Raw genomic sequence first — 19,926 nt, 5'->3', positions numbered from 1 at the left:
GAAAAGAGCAAATTTTGCTCTTTGCCAGAGCAAAGAGACATGAGTGGGTGGGTGAGTGGGTGAGCACCCTCATAGAAGCAGGGGAACGGAGGATGGGATAGGGGGTTTCCAGAGGGGAAACCAGGAAAGAGGATAACATTTGAAATGTAAATAAATAAAATATCCAGTAAAATTTTTAAAAAGAATGTAAGATAATAATGCCAAGAACTGCAAACAAATATCAGAAGGTGTCTATAAACTGGGAGTTTGGTGTGGCCTTGAGAATAGCGCTCCATGTCTTTAAGTAACTGAAAAATAAAATTTCTAAAACCTCAAAAACAAAAACAAAAAAAAAGGATTCTCTTTGGTCACAACTGATGAAAGAAAACATAAACTAGTTTAAAGGAAGAAAACCACAAAACTACCCAACAAAAAAATACATATCTAAGGCTTACCATTTGCTCAAATGCTATCACCTGAACCCTGACTTCTCTCTAACTCCTGACTTCCTTAGGAGACATTGTCGTAACTGCCAGTTGCTCTAGATTTAGATTTTCCAAGGATCAAACCCTTGAAGAAAGTCAGTCTCAATCTCAATAGATAGACAAAAAATAGATAGATAGATAGATAGATAGATAGATAGATAGATAGATAGATAGATAGATAGAGATGGATGGATGGATGGATGGATGGATGGATGGATGGATGGATGGATGGATGGATGGGTGAGTGAATGGATGGGTGGATGGTAGAGTAGATAGATAGATAGATAGATAGATAGATAGATAGATAGATAGATAGATAGATTAGATTAGAATGATTTTCTCATTACACCTATCTTCTACCCACTCTTTGGGTCTTGGGTTCAATAATATTGATACAGTATAGTCTTACTCCATAAGGAGTAGCTTTTTGCCCTCTAATTTCAATTTTATGTATCTTAGGATGTGTTCTATTTTTCACATTTCTCACAACTAAAAATTTTCTTTAAATGTTCTTTATCATTAAATATTTATAATTATGCAAACCTCATTTCTGTATCTTTGATACCTAGTTCAATGCTTGCTGTGCATAGATAGATAGATAGATAGATAGATAGATAGATAGATAGATAGATAAATATTATTACATCAAGGGCTTAATGAGGTTGGTGTTCATAGGAAGATAAAGTCAAATGTCAGGATAGAACTCATTTTCTGAGCTTGGTTACAGAGTTTCTCTGCACCCATAATATACTAAAGTCAACTTCAATAAACCTAAGTGACTCTAAAGTCATATATGTGGTACATACATGTATGTGAGCCATGTTCATCACATTCTCAACTTCTTACTAAGAAGCACTCACAGACCTTGGAGCTGGAGATATAGCTCAGTTGTAAAGTATTTGAGTAGCATGTGCAAGACCCTTTGTTCAGTCCTAAAATCAAAAGATTCATATGCCGAAAGTTGAGAAAGAATAGATTTCCAAGGAAAACAAGAAAAGGATTTAAGGAAATGAGACACCAAAAGGAATAGTTATTGACTTGTTTATCCTAATTTTCTTCACAGAGACCCCCTGGTCAGTATTCAGTACATCAGCAGTAGCTCAAGATAGATATACAGACTCAAAATAGTTCACATCTCAAGTGAACATCAAGGCCTGTCGCAACTCAATGTTGAACCTTTGATCTCTTTTCTTGAGTGTCACCTTCTAGTCAGATCCAGTCTGCTTCTCTCCATCCCCAGATCATTCCTGTCACACATCAACTCCCAGCCCATGAGAATCTGAACTATGAAGCTAGCCCATTTCTTCTGTTACATCCATACTCCAAATTCTGTGTCTTTTCTGGCCCTGGCTTTTCTCCTGTGCTAATTTTGTTCTGTTTGCTTTCTATTCTTTCCGAGACATCAAGATATGTAAATAATACAAAAGACACAAACACAAAGAAAAATAATGAAAGCTTAGGGAAGATAGAAAACGCTAAGGAAAAGAATGATGGAGAAAACATCCCAGAGAATTACATAGACCCACAAGTAATGATTAGGATTTTGCTCAGAGGAGAGTGACACACAGCCATTCCAGGCATGAATCCTGAGACCTAAATCCACTCTGCTATCTCTTTTGAAGAAAGAAAAACTCTTTCCTCAACTCAGAAGTTACAAAGCAGTGGCCCACAGGCAGATCAGCCTGGTAGATGTGTTACACTTGGCCCACATAGCATTTTGTAGAATTTAAATTACTTGCCAGTATTTAAAAATGGTGAGATTTTTTTTTACATAAGGACCTGGATTTCCAGCTGCTCTTGAAAACTCAGGAGCTGTGGTGGCAGCCCTACACCCAAGCTTCCACTGGAACAACAGTTGCATGGGTGGAATAGCCTTTGCCCTCCTTAGAGTAAGGACATAGCAAGAGCTATGTATGACCTTGTCTCCTATTCTCCTGTGCTGCCTGCTTGGCACCTGGCACTGGGTGTGTAATCCTGTGTCAATCTAAACAACTAAGCATTCGCTCTTCAGATCAACCCCATTATTATGTTACTTGCATTTGATTGTACTATAGTATTTATTATAATAATATAATCTGTCCCATTTTTTACTGACTTAGAGATTTCCCACTGGTTCTTGAAATCAACCCAACAAAGTCAAAACACCAAATGCTTTCTAAGTAGCCCTCAACCATATTCCTCTGTTTTATCTAAACTGAGAAGTCAGGAAGCCATCATAGACATGTTGAGCCTGTCAATGTTTATATGATATGCCTTTTTCATCTACAAAGTTTATACTTCGGAAATGCATAACTAAGTTAAGACAAAAAAAATCATAATGGAGCTTCACGAAGTGAAGGCTCAGTTGGGTACAGTCCTTGCCTTACAAGAAAAGGGAGTTGAGTTTGGTCCTCAAGATATAAAATAGGTTGGATAGTGGCATATGTTTGTAATCCCAGCACTGGAGAAGGAAAGACAAGCAGATCCCTCAGGTCTGATGAGCAGCTAGCCTAGCCTCCCCTACTTGGGGAGTTCCACACCATTGAGAAAGCTTGTCTCAAGATGAAAGGTGGACAGTGCCTGACGACTGTTCTTTAACCTACACACACACACACACACACACACACACACACACACACACACACACACACACACATGCACACACGCACGTGCACGCGCAAAATAATCCAGTTGGTCCATCTAAATCATCACCATATGAGAGGAAGTGCATTTTTGGTGGTTCTTCCTCAGTGTTGCCTATAAACACACATACATAGATTTCATAATGTTTTAATCTTCCAATTTTGTGTTGGATACACATTGTTACCCTGGGGCCCATGCAGTCCACTAGCCACAGGTTGAACAAGCAATTTGGGACTACTCAAAATTTTCTAATCCATCTTTTCTGGTGATGGCATATTCTTAACATATGCTTTCTTTCCCTACACTAGTCTCCACTGTCAATCTTCCCTGGGTCTTCAGAGTCCAGCTTGGAAGTCATGACCTTTGTATAGACCACCCTGGTTCTTCATAAAACCAGCCCTCCAGGGGGCTCCTGCAATAGCACTAAGTTCCTACTTTGTTCAGTTCAGTACCTGCCATGTTTTTCTCTAATTGTCTATTTACACTGCTGCCTCCTCCATACCCATCCCAGGCTGAGAGCCTTGACAACAGAAACTGCAGCTGACTCATCTTTGTAGATACAGTGCCTTTCTGTATACCTTGGCAGATATCAGACACTCAATAAATTCTTGTTAAATGAATGAAGAAAGGAACAAACACACAGAGAACAAATTGGCATGTGTTCATGGAATGTCACACCTCAGCAATTGTAATGAAAGAAATCCATTCCATTGAAGCTTTTCTGTCTACAAAGAATTGTCTTATCCTCTGGAGCCCTTTAGAAGTAGTTTTGACAGATTCTACAGAGTTGTCAGAGGAAACATACTAAAGAAAAAGTCATATCTCTTGGGAATAGGCAGAAAGAGTCAGCAACAGAAGAAGCCTCAATGATGGTCTCTGACATTTCTGGCTCCTCAAGTTACAACACTATGAAACACTATGAACCTGTAGCTTACATACCATCTCTACTCTGGTGCAGGCAGGAAAAAAGTAATCACTGTTTGAACACACAAAAGAGGAGTTCTAAGTTACTATCTGACTTCCCATCCATACTAGATATATTTACTATTTCTTAAAGATATCAGATACCTCTTACCTGAAGGATGTTGAACTTTCTACTCCCTCTCCTGACTGCATATTTGCCCACATCACTTTCTTGCTTTATCCAAGCCTAAGATCACATTAACTAAAATCTTTCCCTGATCACCAAAGCAAAACTATGTATCTCACCTCTTGCAACCCTTTACTCTCCATTCTGCTTGAAGATGGAGCTGTAGAAAGAAGAGGATTGGGGAACAACGTGAGAGATGGTGCTCAATATCATCAAGGCTCTGTTCTCTCTGGTCTTTGTCTCTGCTCCGTTCAATTCCAACTTAACAAAACAGATTATGCATTTGTCATTTTCATGACTCAGTGAAGGACATTTCCCAGTCTCCCCCATGAGAATATGCTCAGAGAAATAATCCAGTTGGCCCATCTAAATCACCACCACATGAGAGGAAGTGCATTTTTAGTGGTTCTGCCTCAGGGTTGCCTATAAATTCTTTAGGATCTCATTCAGCCTCCAGCTTGTCACTACAACCAAAGTAAAGACTCATGCACTTTATCATGCCCAGCTGGACCTCAGCTATATAAACTGGAAATGAGTAAAACTTTAAGACCTAATTTGTCTCCACACAGAAAAGACTGCAGAACAATAGTTCAATTGCAAATTATTTTTTCGGTAGATAATATCCAAGTCAAGAGAGATGTACAGACTTGTGCCTATCCCATACAAAGAATTTGTAACCCTTGACACCAACTTTGAGCTCCTTGTTACTGTGTCATGCAGCTATTTTGTCCTCAACCACCATGAGGTGAAGTGAGGGAAGCAGGCAGGAGCTGCTATTATGGTCCTAGCCACTTGGAGGAAAAAAAAAAAAAAAAAAACAGAAAGCATGCTATAGCACACACAGGACTGCTTAGCCGGTGCCACAAAAACCTGGAAAGCATCACCTGGCAGATGGCAGAGAGAGGCAGCAGCCAATGGGATGGGAGTTTGCAGCCAGCATGGCAGATGCCAGGAGGCTGCAGCTATTCTGGGATGCAGGCAGCGACTGCTCCATCACACCAGCCCTGACAGTCCCTTCTTCTCTAGGGCAGGAAGAATGTCTCCAACCTCCTTCTAGGTCCTCACTAATTAATGTTGAGTCTGCTGCTGAAGACTTTAAGCTAAGCAATCAGGCCAAAGATAACTATCCCATTACAGAAACGAAAATTTCTAAATAGCATCTCCAATCTTGGCAAATGCTTAGTCATCATCCTTACTGGAACTTGACACCTACTTAGCACTCATCTGGTCCAAACGCCCATGTTATTAGATAGAGAAACTGAAGGCAGAAAGAAGATATAGTTTGCCCCCAGTGTTCCGCAGAAAACTTGAAGGAGAGCTCTGTGTCACCTGATATCTGAGTTCGGAACTCTTTCAACCCGAGCTGTTGAGTCCTAGGATGTGGTCTGATTCTCATTCTCGGTCTCATTGTTGTCCACCTTTTGAAGCATGCTTCCCTGGATGGATCAAGTCAGGATCTTTATGCTCACATTTCCCAATAAAGGCCATACTAGAACCTCAGGCATGATTTCCCATTTTAGCTCCCCTTTCCTACCCTCATATACTGAGAAGTGTACAGTATAGTCTTAAGACCCCCACTTGCTTTCTGGACAGAACTTGAGTTAACCCAGAGAATCCACTCTTCCTGGTCCCATGTCTTGGTCCTTCCTCCAGGGCAGTTATCTCTTACTTAGGCAAAAATATCTTTGCCCTAAAATACTTTCCAAAGAGACATCAAAACAAAAGAGTACTTAAGAAAAAAATTCCCTCCTCCTTTGTTCTTAACCAGTCTCAGCCTTCTTCCTACTGTCCGTACCTTCTCTGCCCGGGTGGACAACAGACGTTCACTTACTGAATTTGTAATTAAGGCATAGGCTCTACATGTAGCAAATAGACCAGAGTTCGAAGCTCTCTCTGCAACTGATTATAGCCTAGACACTTTCCATTTGCCCGTTTTCCATCTCGAGAAATGAGGTATGATGATATGATCCTCCTAGGGTTGGGAGTGATGGTGAATTCGGTTCCATGTCTAAGATACAGTAAGCTCTCAGTGTCTTTGAGTAACGTGATGATGATAATGTCTGCACAGCACATACTGATGGGAAGTGTCATCACTGCCTCCTCACACCTCCTGCTGCTCTCAGCCCCTTTAGCCTACTTCTGCCAGGAGACCTTTCCTGATCACATTCATCTCTTCAATACTTTTGTTTCGCCAAACTCCACTCTCATTCAGATAGTGCTAAGTTGAAATGCATGTCTGATCACTCGGAGTTGGCATTAGTCACGCCTCCTCACCTAAAACCACAAACTCCCATCAGGGAAAACCAAAGGCCTTTGTCCTCCCAACAATGCAGATTCCAGGGTCAGGTACAAAGAAGGTTCTTGGGTTTTAAAAAAAAAAAAAAAAGCTACTGAGTGAACAGTCAGAGCAAAGCCATCTCAGAACCTTCTACTTTCACCTTCGCTTGCTCTTTCAATCCTTGGAACCTCTGGTATAGTGACCAGACCTAGAAGTCTTCAAAGAGGGAGGTCAGCATGTTTTTGCTTGTGATCCAAAAGAGAAATTTAACAAGATATGTGCTCAACAACAAGATGTTCTTAGAAATTCTCAGAGGAAGAAAATGCTTTTTTCCATTTCCACAGGAAGATACCAAGGCTCAGAGAGGTTCAAAGATTGACCCATGCTCCCGCCAAAAAGAAAAAGAGCAAGGGCTTGCTATAGTACTCTTAACATCTCCTCTGTACAAGCTGCTGCAAAGAGATCATGTTAGTATCTCTGTCCTCAGCCACAGTAGTCTCAGCAATCCTTTCCCTTAGCCAAGAGGAGAGAGAAAGGTTTACGGGCTGGAACTGCTCTTATGGAAGGTGGAAACTCTATTCCTAGCACCCATATCAGGTAACATACCCTGTCCACAAACCCCCACACATACACACACATATCCACATGCTTAAAAATCATTTTAAAATAAATTAACATTTCACCTTATGATCTGAAAAGATGAAATAGAAACACTCTTCTTTATAGGAGTGCTCTAAGAATTAAATAAAATAGTCCATAGTCTCTGCATGGCACTTAATCTCATGCTTGGCATGAAAAGTGTTGAAAAATGTTATCTGTACCTTAATGTCCTCAAGAGCAAAGAACAGAGGCCTAGACTCCAAAGATGTGGAGAGAGGCTGTGTGTTTACATATGGAAAGGAGCTATGCTATGCCAGAGCCTATGAGGTTTGGTACAGAAATGGTTTTAGCAGCTAGGTTGGGTTGTCTTAAATATCCCAATTTGAGTTCCTATTAGGAAAACTTGGTTACATTTTGTCTTCTTGTGGCAAAATACCAGACAGAAGCAACTTATTGGAGGAAGAGTTTGTTTTATCTCATGGATCCTGGAAGATACAGTCCATCATGGTAGACCATGATAATAGGAGCTTGGGATGCTGTCCCTCATCACACGATGGTGAATCAGGATGCAAGGAACATGACCAGAACTGGGGCCTGGCTGTACTCTCAAAAGCCTGACCCTAATGCTCCATCTCTACCAGTTATAGCTCCAAGTCTGTGTTTGTACTTCCAGTGCAGCAAGGCCTGTGTAAGAGCAATAATTGTAATGAAAGGATGATTAATGGCAGGGCCTTCACAAAAGCAGGCAGGAGTAAGTCACCCCAGTCATCACAGCTTTCTGTACCCCATCCAAAACAGGGTCAGCACACCTTTCTCCACATGGGCAGGTGAGAGAAAATAAAAGGTGTAGGTCCTGGCAGTAAGCATGCCATTCTGTTCCAGGGTATTTCTAGAACAACCTCTGGTTGTCAACATCTAATTGACAGTTGTCCTATAAACAGGCCCAGAAGGAAGCCTGCTGCACTTCCGGATTCCTTCTTCTCATCCACTCTTCCTTAGACACCAAAGCTTTCTTTTCGCAGAAAACTCCTAGGCAGGAGCTGGCCTCCCTCACACCATCCCCTTCCCCCATTTCTCAGGTTGCCTGGGAGACTAGGTTTACCTGGAATGAATGGGTCAGGTGCATAATTCAGAGTCAGTGGCTCCTGGGTCTGGACTGGAGTGGATAGACTAAAGGCTCCCTGGACAGCGTTAAAATCATAGATGTGAGATAGCTGGAAAGGACTCAGCCTCTGCAGTCATCCACAGAGGAAGGAGAGTGGAGGGAACCAGGCAGGAAGGGTTGCTCAGCAAAATCAACAAGCTTACTACCAATACCAGCTCCCAAGGGAAAAAAAAAAAGAAGTAGTTTGTAACAACACCTCTCCTCAATGATGTATTCCCCCAGTGCTGAGCTGAGAATAGTCCTACCTCCCTTGTAATTCATTTTTGCTTCATTCTTTTGGGATTCCATTCATAGACACCATGAAGTATGATCTCCTCTACTCATTTTCCTTGTTGACTCTTTCGATATCCCTCCAGGATACCTTTCTCCTAGCTTCATGTCTCCACCTTTCTCCTTTTCTTTTTTGACAGTCTACTAATTCTAGTTAGTGCTATCCTATGTACAAATTATGGGGCCATCCTCAGGATCAAGGGTAAACTACTAGTGGCCAAACCCTCAAAAAAATAAATGGCTTCCCCTTCCCTTCTGCCAATAGCTCTTCAATAATGGCCCAAACCTGAAGGGTACCTTCCCCATCTATGCCTGAGTTTGCCTGGCTTGATCTTATGCAGGTCTTGTGCAAGTCATCACAGCTGCTGTGAGTTTATGGGTGTGATGACCATGCCATTGTTTTTTCAACAACAGTGTTTATGTGTTCAACATGATGCTTTGTCATCAAATTATCAAATAAAGCTGGTTAATGTATCTATTATAAGACATTCAAATGTTTATGAAGATCATCTTAGGTCTAATTTCTTGGCAATTTTATTTAGTTGCTATATAGTACAATAGTCCTCCAGAATTTATTAATACTAACTAAAACTGATGCTCTGACCAACATCTTCCTATCCACCATCCTGTTCAGTCCCTGGCAACTAACACTCTATTCTCTGCTCCTATTAGCCTAGCATTTATATATTACACAGAGAGCTGAGCTCATGTGCCATCTGCCTTTCTCTGTGTCTTCTACATTTAATATACTGTCCTTCAGGTTCATCCATGTTGCTGCCAATGATAATATTCCAGTGTGTGCATGTATGTGTCACACGTATCCATTCAGTGGACACTTATGTGTATTTCATATCTTGGCTTTGTAACTAGCACACGGAAGTCTTTGGTAAATTGACCTCATTTCTTTTAGATAGCCCTGCTTTTTGCCTCCTCTCCCATCCAGCATCCTCTCTTTGAAGCATGTTGTACCTTTTCAAGTGATTAGGCTGTCTTCTCTGCTGCCAGCCTCCCAGAACAGGAGCCTGTCTGCTTCACTGTCTGCTGCATCTCCAGCACTCAGCATGGTGTCTGGTGAATAGCAAGGGCTCGTAAACACGTGATGACTAACTTATGAAAAGGTCTCTTTTTCTGGCATCCCCTTAGTTGGAATGAAAATGAGATTCATGGCTAGAAGCTCCACAGTCTCTTGGTCACAGATCAAGCGGGTCAATCAGTCAGCTCTCCGATTTAACAAGTGCTGGTTCTGCCTCTTAGGAGCTACAGATTATTACGTTGTGTGCAATCAAAATAATTAACTAGGCTTCCTGGAAACTGACCCATCTGAACACAGATGCACACAGCACTCCAAGCTAATCAAAGTTGGCTGTACTACAGCATTTGAGATGGCTCCACATCTAGTACCCAATAGGCACTCAAAAAGTCGATGAAGCTAAGCCACCCTTGCTGAACAGCAGCTATGTATATACTGATTTCTTTCCATACCCATAGTGGTCTTACATGGTCCTCTAAGGAAGAGTCAGTCTCTTTCCTCTAACCCAGCCTGTCTTTTCCAGAACAAGAATGACCTCCTACAGGGTGGCAGAGAGGTGATGTCTCTTATTTCTACATCCTACTATCCTACTATGAATCTCTTTTGTTTATCCCTTCAATCTATTTCCCTTCTACAAGTGATGAAATCTGTTTGTCTTGTCCACCAGTGGATAACAGTGGTATCACTACATAGATTTTTGGCCACTATATCTGCTGGGGCTTTCTAAGTGGAGGCTCAAGCAGTCACAGCTGGCCTGATGCTCAAAATGGAATTCATCCATTACTGCAGCGAGAGTCTGGAGACAGTTGTATGGTTACTATGTGCTAATCCAGGGAGAGAGAAAAATAGAAAGAAAACCCCTATACCTGCCCACAGATTACTCATAGTCTAAAATAGTGGCAGATAAACAGGCACTCAGATTGAGAGTGGTGTCTTACTTCTGTGTTAGTAAAATTAATTTCTCAGAGAAACACTTACCAACTCAGTTTCGTGTCCCTGGGAACATTTCTAAGTCTCATCGATGCCTGGGCTTTGCAAGATAGTGTAAGTGACTCCAGGGAAGATTTGGCCAAAAGCATTCTTTTCTTTTCTTTTCTTTTCTTTTCTTTTCTTTTCTTTTCTTTTCTTTTCTTTTCTTCTTTTCTTTTCTTTTCTTTCCTCTTCTTTTTTTCTTTCTTTTTTTCCTTACTCATAGAATATCCATTTATTTCTACATGCAGTTGTGTCATTTTTAATTTTTTTATTTTTTATTAGGTATTTTCTTTATTTACATTTCAAATGTTATCCCCTTTCCTGGTTTCCCCTCCAAAAACTCCCTATCCTCTTCCCCCTCCCCCTGCTCACCCACCCATCCACTCCTGCTTCCTGGCCCTGGCATTCCCCTACATTGGGGCATAAAACTTTCACAGGACCAAGGTCCTCTCTTCCCACTGATGACTGACTAGGCCATCCTTTCCTACATATGCAGCTGGAGCCATGAGTCCCACCAACCTTTGGTTGGTGGTTTTAGAATCTGGGAGCTCTGGGGACTGAAAGCATTCTTGGACCTACCCTTGAGCTATTTCTCATTTCCCATCTAGTCTTTCTTCCTGGGGATATAGGCAGGGTTGGGTGGGTGGAGATACCTACCACATTGTGTATGAAGGTCCCTTTCCTTGAGATAGGTAATCATGAAATGAAATCATGAAATGAATTGTTCGTGCTCCCAAATGCGCACCTGCTCTCAGTAGACGGGAGTTGTATAGGATACCAACATCTGATGTCAAAGGATTAGCTTAGAGGACTGGCAAAGCAGGAGCAGAAGAAACTGTCAAAAGAAAAAAAAAAAAAGATCAAGAACTGGACTGAGAAGATGGTTAAGTGCTTGCCCCAAACATTAGACCTCAATTCACACCTCCAATGCATAAGAAGCAGGGAGCAACAGTGCAAACCCATAATCCCAGTGCTGTGGAGGGAGACAGGAGGATCTCTAGGACTGGCTGACCAGTCAGTCTAGCCCCATTGCTGAAATCTAGGTGTTTTGGATGACTCAAAAACTGAGATGAGGAATGATAGAGTCAGATAGTTGTCTACCTCTGGCTTCCAAACACAAATATATGCACGTGTATACATACATATACCACATATGCACATACACATAACAACAACAATGCTGAAAAACTAGAGTACAGGTCCAGGAGCCAAACAAAAGAAAGAAACTGGAAAATTGGTCACGAATAAAACCAAAGGAGTCATTTGGATTGTGGTTCCCTGCTCACTTCTACCACTTTCTTCTCCAAATAATAACTATGGCAGTAATTACAAAGGTCTGTTGAGATTTGTTTGTGTGCCAAACACTATATTAAGTGTTTTTGTGGGTCATTTAGTCAATAACCCTGAGTCAGGCATTACCATTGTCGTCATTGTAACCGTCGTTGTCATTATTATTCCAAAGTCTTTACTTATAACCACTATATGATGATGTAGCTTACAATTGTTTTCTGCTACCTCCCAAGATGAAGCAAGAGGTTTGAAAAATCAGCTACAGAAGCCTCCAGTTCAATTCCATAAAATTATACCTACAATACCCATAGGACTGTTTCACTGAACTTTTCTAAAGGACAGAGAACTGTACGAGGTGTTGCCTTTCCAGGCTCTTTCAGCAATCATATGTAATAAATACCAAGTCTATCTTCATTTTAGAGGTGAAAAAAAAATGAACAATGAGAGGAAAGATCACAGTTTGAGATCACAGAGCCAGGGAGTGGTGAGCTGAGTAACTGATTGTCACTTGACGCTGTTTCATCAATGTGATTCTCCATATTTTTGTTCAGTCTCACTCACTGGACACAACTAATAATCTACTTTTGTTTCTTCCAAATAACCAAGATGCTTGTTCACTAAAGAGAAGGCAGAAAGAATTTAAGACAGGAGGATGTGAGGAGTGCCATGAAATGTGGCCATCCAGTTAGGACATGGTCTTTGCAACTATGAACATACAGCCACACTGGATACCTGCTCATACTGACTCTAAACTTTCCATCAGAGATTGAGGAGATGTCCATGACACCACATCCCTTCCAGAAGAGCCCATGTCTATTAATGTTTGACAAAGGGAGTGTCATGTTCTCTAATGGGGTAAACACAGGGTGACTAGGTGAGGAGAAGTGTGTGTGTGTGTGTGTGTGTGTGTGTGTGTGTGTAGAGGCCAAAATGGGTGCCTTCCTTGATCTCTCTACATTCTTATTTTTAGAGGTCGCTTACTGACCCTGAAGCTCTCCAATTAGGCTGGATTGTCTGGTCATTGAGTTCCAGGGACCTGCCTGCCTCAACCTTCCCAGTACCTGACAGTTTACATAGGTAATGGGAATCTGAGGCCAGATCCCTTATGCTTGTGTGTCAAGTACTTTATAGAGTGAGCCATTTCCCTGGTCCCTACCATCCCCCATTGCCTAGCATGAAGTCTGCTGGTTAGTAACTTAATCACGGGAGTGGCATCCCACCATATTCATGCACCCCACCCAGAAAGTGGACATTCTGAAGACTGTGCTAGTTTCCTATGGCTATTGTGGCAAAGTATTAAAACAAATTAGTGGCTTTTAAAAAGTAAATTCTTACAGTTCTAGAAATCAGAGCCTCTTGTGGGTCACCAGGACTATATTCTCCTGGAATATCTGAAAAGAGTCTATTACGTGGTTCTCCTCAGCCTCTGGTGACTACTTGTATCTCTTGGTTCCTGGCTCTTTCCTCCATCTTCAAATCAAAAGATGTGTTATTTCCAATCTCCACCTCTACCTTTCTCTTTCCTCCTTTGACCCTTCTACCTCTTTCTTTCCATTGTAAGAATCCTTATGCTTATGTCAGAGCCACATGGATCATCCTTTCTCTTTTGTTTTATCACAGTTCCTTCTGTAAAGCCTTGTCTTTCAATGCTGTGTATTTGACAAATGCAATCTTGCTCCTAATGACACTATTTCCTCAAGATGTCCCCTTTCACTGGGATTAATGTATGGCTCCCTCTCCTCCTGGCTTCTGCTTTTGTTGTCTTCCCTGTATAAGGGGGAGGGGAGAAGCATGAAACTGGTGTCTCATCGTGTTTCTTATTCTGAGATTGTATTCAGCACTGTTGGCTGGTGTTTCATTTTTCATGCTCTGCCTGCTGGTAGTACCACTTACTGGCGCGTGGTACGTCTGTGGCCGTTGCTGATGAGTGGTTCTTAGTGTGCAATCTGTACTTCAACCTTTTAGTTAAGCAAATCTCCCATCATGTCTCTAAGCATGTCCCAATATTGTCATCGCCACCATTGTCTTAATAACCTCGGCTGTGTGTTCTTGGCCGGGTTTTCCCCAGATGCCTTTCATTTCCAGTCTCCAGCTCCTGCTAAATGCTTCATTAGCTTATGATAATCTCGCAACAGTCAGTTTTCCTATTTTTAAACCTTTCCAGCCATACAAGAAATCAGCTTTCCATTTTCTCCCCCATCATGATTCTCCTAATGTGTCATAATTTTCACTGAACGAATTTTGGATGTAGTATATTAAATTAATTCTCATCTGTTTAAAAGTTTTCTGTCATTGTTACAACTAATTTGCCATGCATTCAAGAAATCATAGTAATGAAAATGATTTTCAAATTATTTCATTTTCTACAGCTCCCTGCCTGATTTCTACATATTTTCACAATAGAATAAGACTTTTTTTTTTCTTTTCCAGAAAAGGTCTCATGTTGTACAGATTTTCAGTGATGATGACCTTGCCTTCGCCTCCTGAGTACCAGGATTACAGACATGTACTTCCATGCCCAGTTTATGGGATGCTAGGGACCAAATCCAGGGGCTCATACATGCTCAGCAAACACTATCAGTTGGGCTATACTCCATCAATAGAATAAATTCTTGGCAGCCCAGAATCTCCACAACTTGGAAGAAAGCCTGAAAAGATATGATATGCCATGATTCATTGTTTTACTAATTGACACCCCACTGTTTGCTGTGTAAAGACTGTTGCTTTGCCAGGAGAAGCAGGTAACACCCAGCACAGTGTCTCTGTATTGACTTGTTACTTCTTTGTGGAAGACTCTCATTTCAGTCCATGTGGAAGGGAAAGGGCTCAGGGGGTCTTTTGCCCATTGATAAGTACTTGGAGAGTCATTGTCAATTGTGTAGTCACTGGTGACCTCAGCAGTTTCCAATGAGTAGATTCACACTCATGGTCATGAGGATAACCCTGGGTTAAACTTCTTTAGGTCCCACACAAAACAGTACAACTTGTAAGTGGAAAGGGGACTTATAGGAGAGAAAGGATTGATGTAATGGAAAAGAAATTAGAATGGAGGGGATATGACCAACAAGTATACATATATATTATATTATATATAATATAATTTATTATATTATATATAATATAATTTATTATATTATATAAATAAATTGGTTTTATATAACCATATAGGAAAAGGAATCATGGTAGATAGGACAATGTTGGTGAATAAATAAATTTAATTAAAATAAAATAATGAGTTCATTATAAACCATTGCTGAGGCTAGATTTAAAACAAAAATAGACTTTAATAAATTGTAGTTCAGTGTGTAAATCTATTTCCCATTTAAAATTGTTCCCATAGTTGACAGTACAGGAGAAAGAAAGAAAGAAAGAAAGAAAGAAAGAAAGAAAGAAAGAAAGAAAGAAAGAAAGAAAGAGAGAGAGAGAGAGAGAGAGAGAGAGGGCGAGGAAGAGAAGAGAAGGGAAGGGAAGGGAAGGGAAGGGAAGGGAAGGGAAGGGAAGGGAAGGGAAGGGAAGGGAAGGGAAGGGAAGGGAAGGGAAGGGAAGGAGAGAAGGCAAGGGGGAAGGAAGGAAAGACCAAAAAGGGAAAGAAGAGTAGAAAGAGAAGAGATAGGGAGGGGGAAGAAGAAAAGAAGAAAGATGGAGCTCTAAATACATGTAGAAAATGCCTGCCATTTCATGGAGTCCTCTCCCCCTGCTCTTACAACAGATACTTGCAGAGTAAGCTTCAGATATACCCTCCAATAAATAAATGTGTTTCATTTTGTTAAAGACACTATTTTTTCTTTTTTATTTACTGTTTTTTTTACAACCCAGCCGTTGCCCCCTCCCAATCCCCCTCCCACGGTTCCTCATCCCATTCTCCCTCTCCCCTGTCTCCAAGAGGGTGCTGCCCCAGCCCAAACCCCCTGATCCCTGGGACCCCAAGTCTCTGAGAGTTAACTGAGACTTCTCCCACTGAGGCCAAACCAGGCAGTCAAAAATTCTGACCCAGAATTGATCCTGTCTGAAAGAACTGCAGGAACAAAAATGGAGAAGAGACTGAGGCAAAGGCAGTCCAGTAACCAGCCTAACTTGGGATCCATCTCAAGGGGAGGCTCCAAGGCCTGCCACTCTTACTGATGCTATGGTGTGCTTACAGACAGGAACCTAGCATAGCTGCCCTCTGAGAAGCCCAACAAGCAGCTGACTGAGAGATACAGATACTTACACCCAACCAATGGACGGAAGTTGAATAGGGAAAGGCTGGAAGAAGCTGGGGAAGAGAGTGACCCCATAGGAAGACCAGCAGTCTCAACTAACCAGGACTCCTGAGATCTCTCAGACACTGAATCACCAACCTGTCAGCATACACGAGCTGGTCCGACACATATATAGCAGAGGGCTGTTGAAGGCACTATTTCTTAAACTTATTTGAGAACAAGCATTTTTTCCACAGTACATTGTGTGCCACAAAACACCAATTCAGGATTCTCAGAATCCCTTAATGAGTCAAAAAATGATTAAAAGTAAAAAGACACTTAAAATATTTCTACTTCATTGAACTTCACATTTACAGAAGATACATTACATGCTGCCACCTTGTTCGCTAATGGAGGTTTCCTGTAAATCTGGAGGCTTACCTTGCATAAGCATACATTTGAATCATCAGCAAGCACAATTGCATAATTGTTTTCCTTTCTTTGTCTCCTGCTTCCATACAAATTCATGTTTTCCTTTCTGCATAACTCTTCAGCAGTGGTTCACTGTTTCTTTTTTTTTTTTTTTTAAGTTGTTCACTTGACAAACCTATCTGTAGTGCTCTGTGCTCTTTAAATGCTTTATTAGCACACGATGCCTGTGAGATGCCCTGAGGCTCAGGTGTCATTATTATCCTACTCCACAAGTAGAAAAACTGAAGTTCCCAGTTGCCTAGGCTGTGTGTGTGTGTGTGTGTGTGTGTAGTGTATACATGTATGCCGGTGTGAGTGTGGTCTCCCATGTATGTTTACATGGAAGACATAGATCATGATCATAGTCTTTCTCTTTCATTCTCTGCCTTATTTTTTGAGTCAAGGTCCTGCACCTGGAGCTTACTGACTTGAACAAACTGACTGGTCAAAGTATTCCCAGGATCTGCCTGTTTCCATCAATATCACCATCTCAGCACTGGGATTACAAACATGAACCTCATCTTTTACTTGGGTGCTAAGAATCCAAGCTCAGTCCTTCACGTTTGCAGAGCAAGCTTTGTTCATAGAGCCATCTCCCCAACCTCTACCTTTTTTTTAAATTAGGTATTTATTTCATTTACATTTCCAATGCTATCCCAAAAGTCCCCCACCCGCTCCCCCACCCACGCCCCCACCCACAACTCCCACTTCTTGGCCCTGGCGTTCCCCTATACTGAGGCAGATAAAGTTTGCATGACCAATGGGCCTCTCTTTCCACTGATGGCCGACGAGGCCATCTTCTGATACATATGCAGCTAGAGACACGAGCTCTGGGTGGTACTGGGTAGTTCATATTGTTACCTTTTAAGGAAAACCCACTATGTTTTTCTCTTAACCACATTAGCTCTTACTGTAACTGTAAATATCATATCATGCAAAGGAAGAAAATTCTAAATTTCTTGTCTTATTTCCAGTCAACACTAAATGTTCAACTCTGAGTACCTTTTTCTACCTTTCATAATTACCTTTCATGATTCTTCACAGTGAGAATATGTTTCCAAGCATTTTTTTCAATTAGTGAAATGAGATGCTAGCTTTGCTATCCAGAGGTAAACCATCCTTAATTACTATTAGGTTAAGATCAGTATTTTAGCCGGGTGATGGTGGCACATGCTTTTAATCCCAGCACTCAGGAGGCAGAAGCAGGCAGATCTCTGTGAGTTCAAGGCCAGCCTAGTCTACAGACCAAGTTCCAGGACAGCCATGACTACAATGAGAAAAACCTGTCTTGAAAAATCAAAACTAAAATAAAATAAGATCAGTATTTTATTTCTAAAATTACAGATGAGATTTAACAACAACCACCACCCCTTTAAGCTTGGAGGAGCTGATAACTTCATTCAGCAGAGAAGAGAAGTGTGTGTGAATGGGTTGCCATATTGTTCTGCACTAGACACTATAAAAGGCGAAAGGCTGCATTGTAAGAGAGAGACCTGGGAAGCTGATCTTCCTCTATAATCATATTTGAAGGTGAATCTCAATAGACAGGGTGAAGTCACTGACCTACAGAACTTCCTAAAGGCCCAGAACCTGTGTAAACTCAAGTTTCTTCTCTATAGCATCATTCCATTCCCCCCATCTAAACATAAGATATCATTTAGATACAATAAGCCCCAGGTCAGCAGACTGAAAGCATAGAGCCAATGTCAGACCTCTAAGGGATTATCTATATAAATCTCTGTGTGTACATGCCCAAGTATGTGGGGTGTGTGTGTGTGCTCGAGCGAGTGCACAGGTACATTTTGCATAGAAGTCAGAGATCAACCTTGGGTGTCATTTATTCTTCGGGAGTTTTTTGAGATAGCACTGGGATTACAAGCTTGCAGCGCTACACCCAGCTTTTTACTTGGATGCTAAGGGTAGAATTCAGGTCTCCGTGCTTGTATGGAAAGTGCTTTACCAACTGAGCCATTTCCCCAGTCCTATATAAATCTCCTAAGCTATAAACCTACCATCTGGTCAATTATTTAGCAAATGGTAAATGTACAAAGAGTTATTTTTAAAGGAAAAGAAAGCAAATGTGGAGGTTGTAATGCAACAGCACTAAGGAGGCAAGAAGATTGAGAATTCAAGGTCAACCTGAACTGCACAGCAAGACACCTGATGAGAGAAAAGAGGAGAGAAGTGAGATAAGGAGAGGAGAAAGGAAGAGGAGGAGAGGGGAAGAGGAGAAGGGAGAGAGAAGAGAGAAACCACCTATTTAATCAAACCAACTAGCCAAGCCAATGTGCAAATTATGACCCACTGTAAAGACACTTACTCAAGAAAAGAGATGGTACCAGGCGTGGTGACACACGCCTTTAATCCCAGCACTTGGGAGGCAGAGGCAGGCAGATTTCTGAGTTTGAGGCCAACCTGGTCTACAAAGTGAGTTCCAGGACAGCCAGGGCTACAAAAAACAAAAAAAGAACAAAAAAGAAAGAAAGAGAGAGAGAGAGAGAAGAAAAGAAAAGAGATTGTGTGAATTTCACTTTCATCTGAACTCAATAGAATGAGAATCTTAAAGGGAACAGAACAACAAAAGGGATTCCTAGAACCCTTAGAAAGAAGAAAGAAGCATAGTGTTCTTTGACCATGGGTGTCTGTGTGTGTGTGTGTGTGTATCTGTGTGTGTGTGTCTGTGTGTGTGTGTGTGTATCTGTGTGTGTGTGTGTGTGTGTGTCTGTGTGTGTGTGTGTGTGTCTGTGTGTGTGTCTGTGTGTGTGTGCGCACGCGTGCAAGTGTGGGTGTGTGTATTAAATATATGCATATCCATGTTCATTTATGTGTGCATACACATGTGTTCACATGCATGTGGAGGCCAGAGGTGTCTCAATAACTCTCCACCTTGCACACTGAGTCAAGATCTCTGTGCCAGGCAGCTACACAGTACTGAGGATCAAGACCCCAGTTTTGTGTTTGTACTGCGGGACTTTTACCCAACCCAGGACCATGATACTTTTTACTGGCCACTTCCATTCCCTAAGGATATAACCAAGAATCTGTAGTGGTCCAGGTACCCTCATTTAAACTAGGCAATTGTTTCCTTGCATCCCAAGGGCTCTCAGCTCAATTGGTACTCCAGCTGAATCCCCTAGCCTCAGATAACTCATGGGGTAAGGGCTTAGAAACAAGGAGCAGAGGAAATAATTCACCTGTAATTCTTTCTAATATGCAAGCTTCATCTAATCACCTGGTGCTCCAACCTGGACACAGATGTCATAAAGCAGCTAAATAGAAAACATTTGCCCATCGGATAAACAAACACTAAGAATCAACCATGTTTCTTTTCTCTGCCCATCATTATGCTTGCCTTCATTGCTCTCATCTATTTTGCTTTTCCCCATCCCCATTACATTCCTCTCCCCATTTTATGCCTTCTCTTGTATCCCTGTGGAGTGAGATGCACTTAAACTCTCCATGTTCCATCTAAGATTTCAGACCAATGCTCTAT

General features: G+C 41.4%; 1 long non-coding RNA gene across 4 annotated transcripts in view; it reads right to left on the bottom strand.

Moving 5' to 3' along the window:
• The window catches only part of Gm13715, a 35,243-nt gene extending 24,639 nt beyond the window's left edge, over nucleotides 1–10,604 (bottom strand). For 2 of the 4 annotated variants that reach the window (XR_003953867.1, XR_003953866.1), the window contains exon 1: nucleotides 4,296–5,465. This is a non-coding gene — a long non-coding RNA (predicted gene 13715). Of the gene's footprint in view, nucleotides 1–4,295; nucleotides 5,466–5,505; nucleotides 5,598–10,497 lie in introns of those variants that run through there. The other 2 variants (XR_374759.2, XR_374757.1) reach the window with 2 other exon arrangements.
• Nucleotides 10,605–19,926: the final 9,322 nt, after the last annotated feature.

This window comes from Mus musculus, chromosome 2 (assembly GCF_000001635.26).
Source record: "Mus musculus strain C57BL/6J chromosome 2, GRCm38.p6 C57BL/6J".
Classification (NCBI taxonomy): Eukaryota; Metazoa; Chordata; class Mammalia; order Rodentia; family Muridae; genus Mus; species Mus musculus.
Note: the sequence above shows the minus strand (reverse complement) of the source record. Positions and strands in the feature narration are given on the sequence as shown.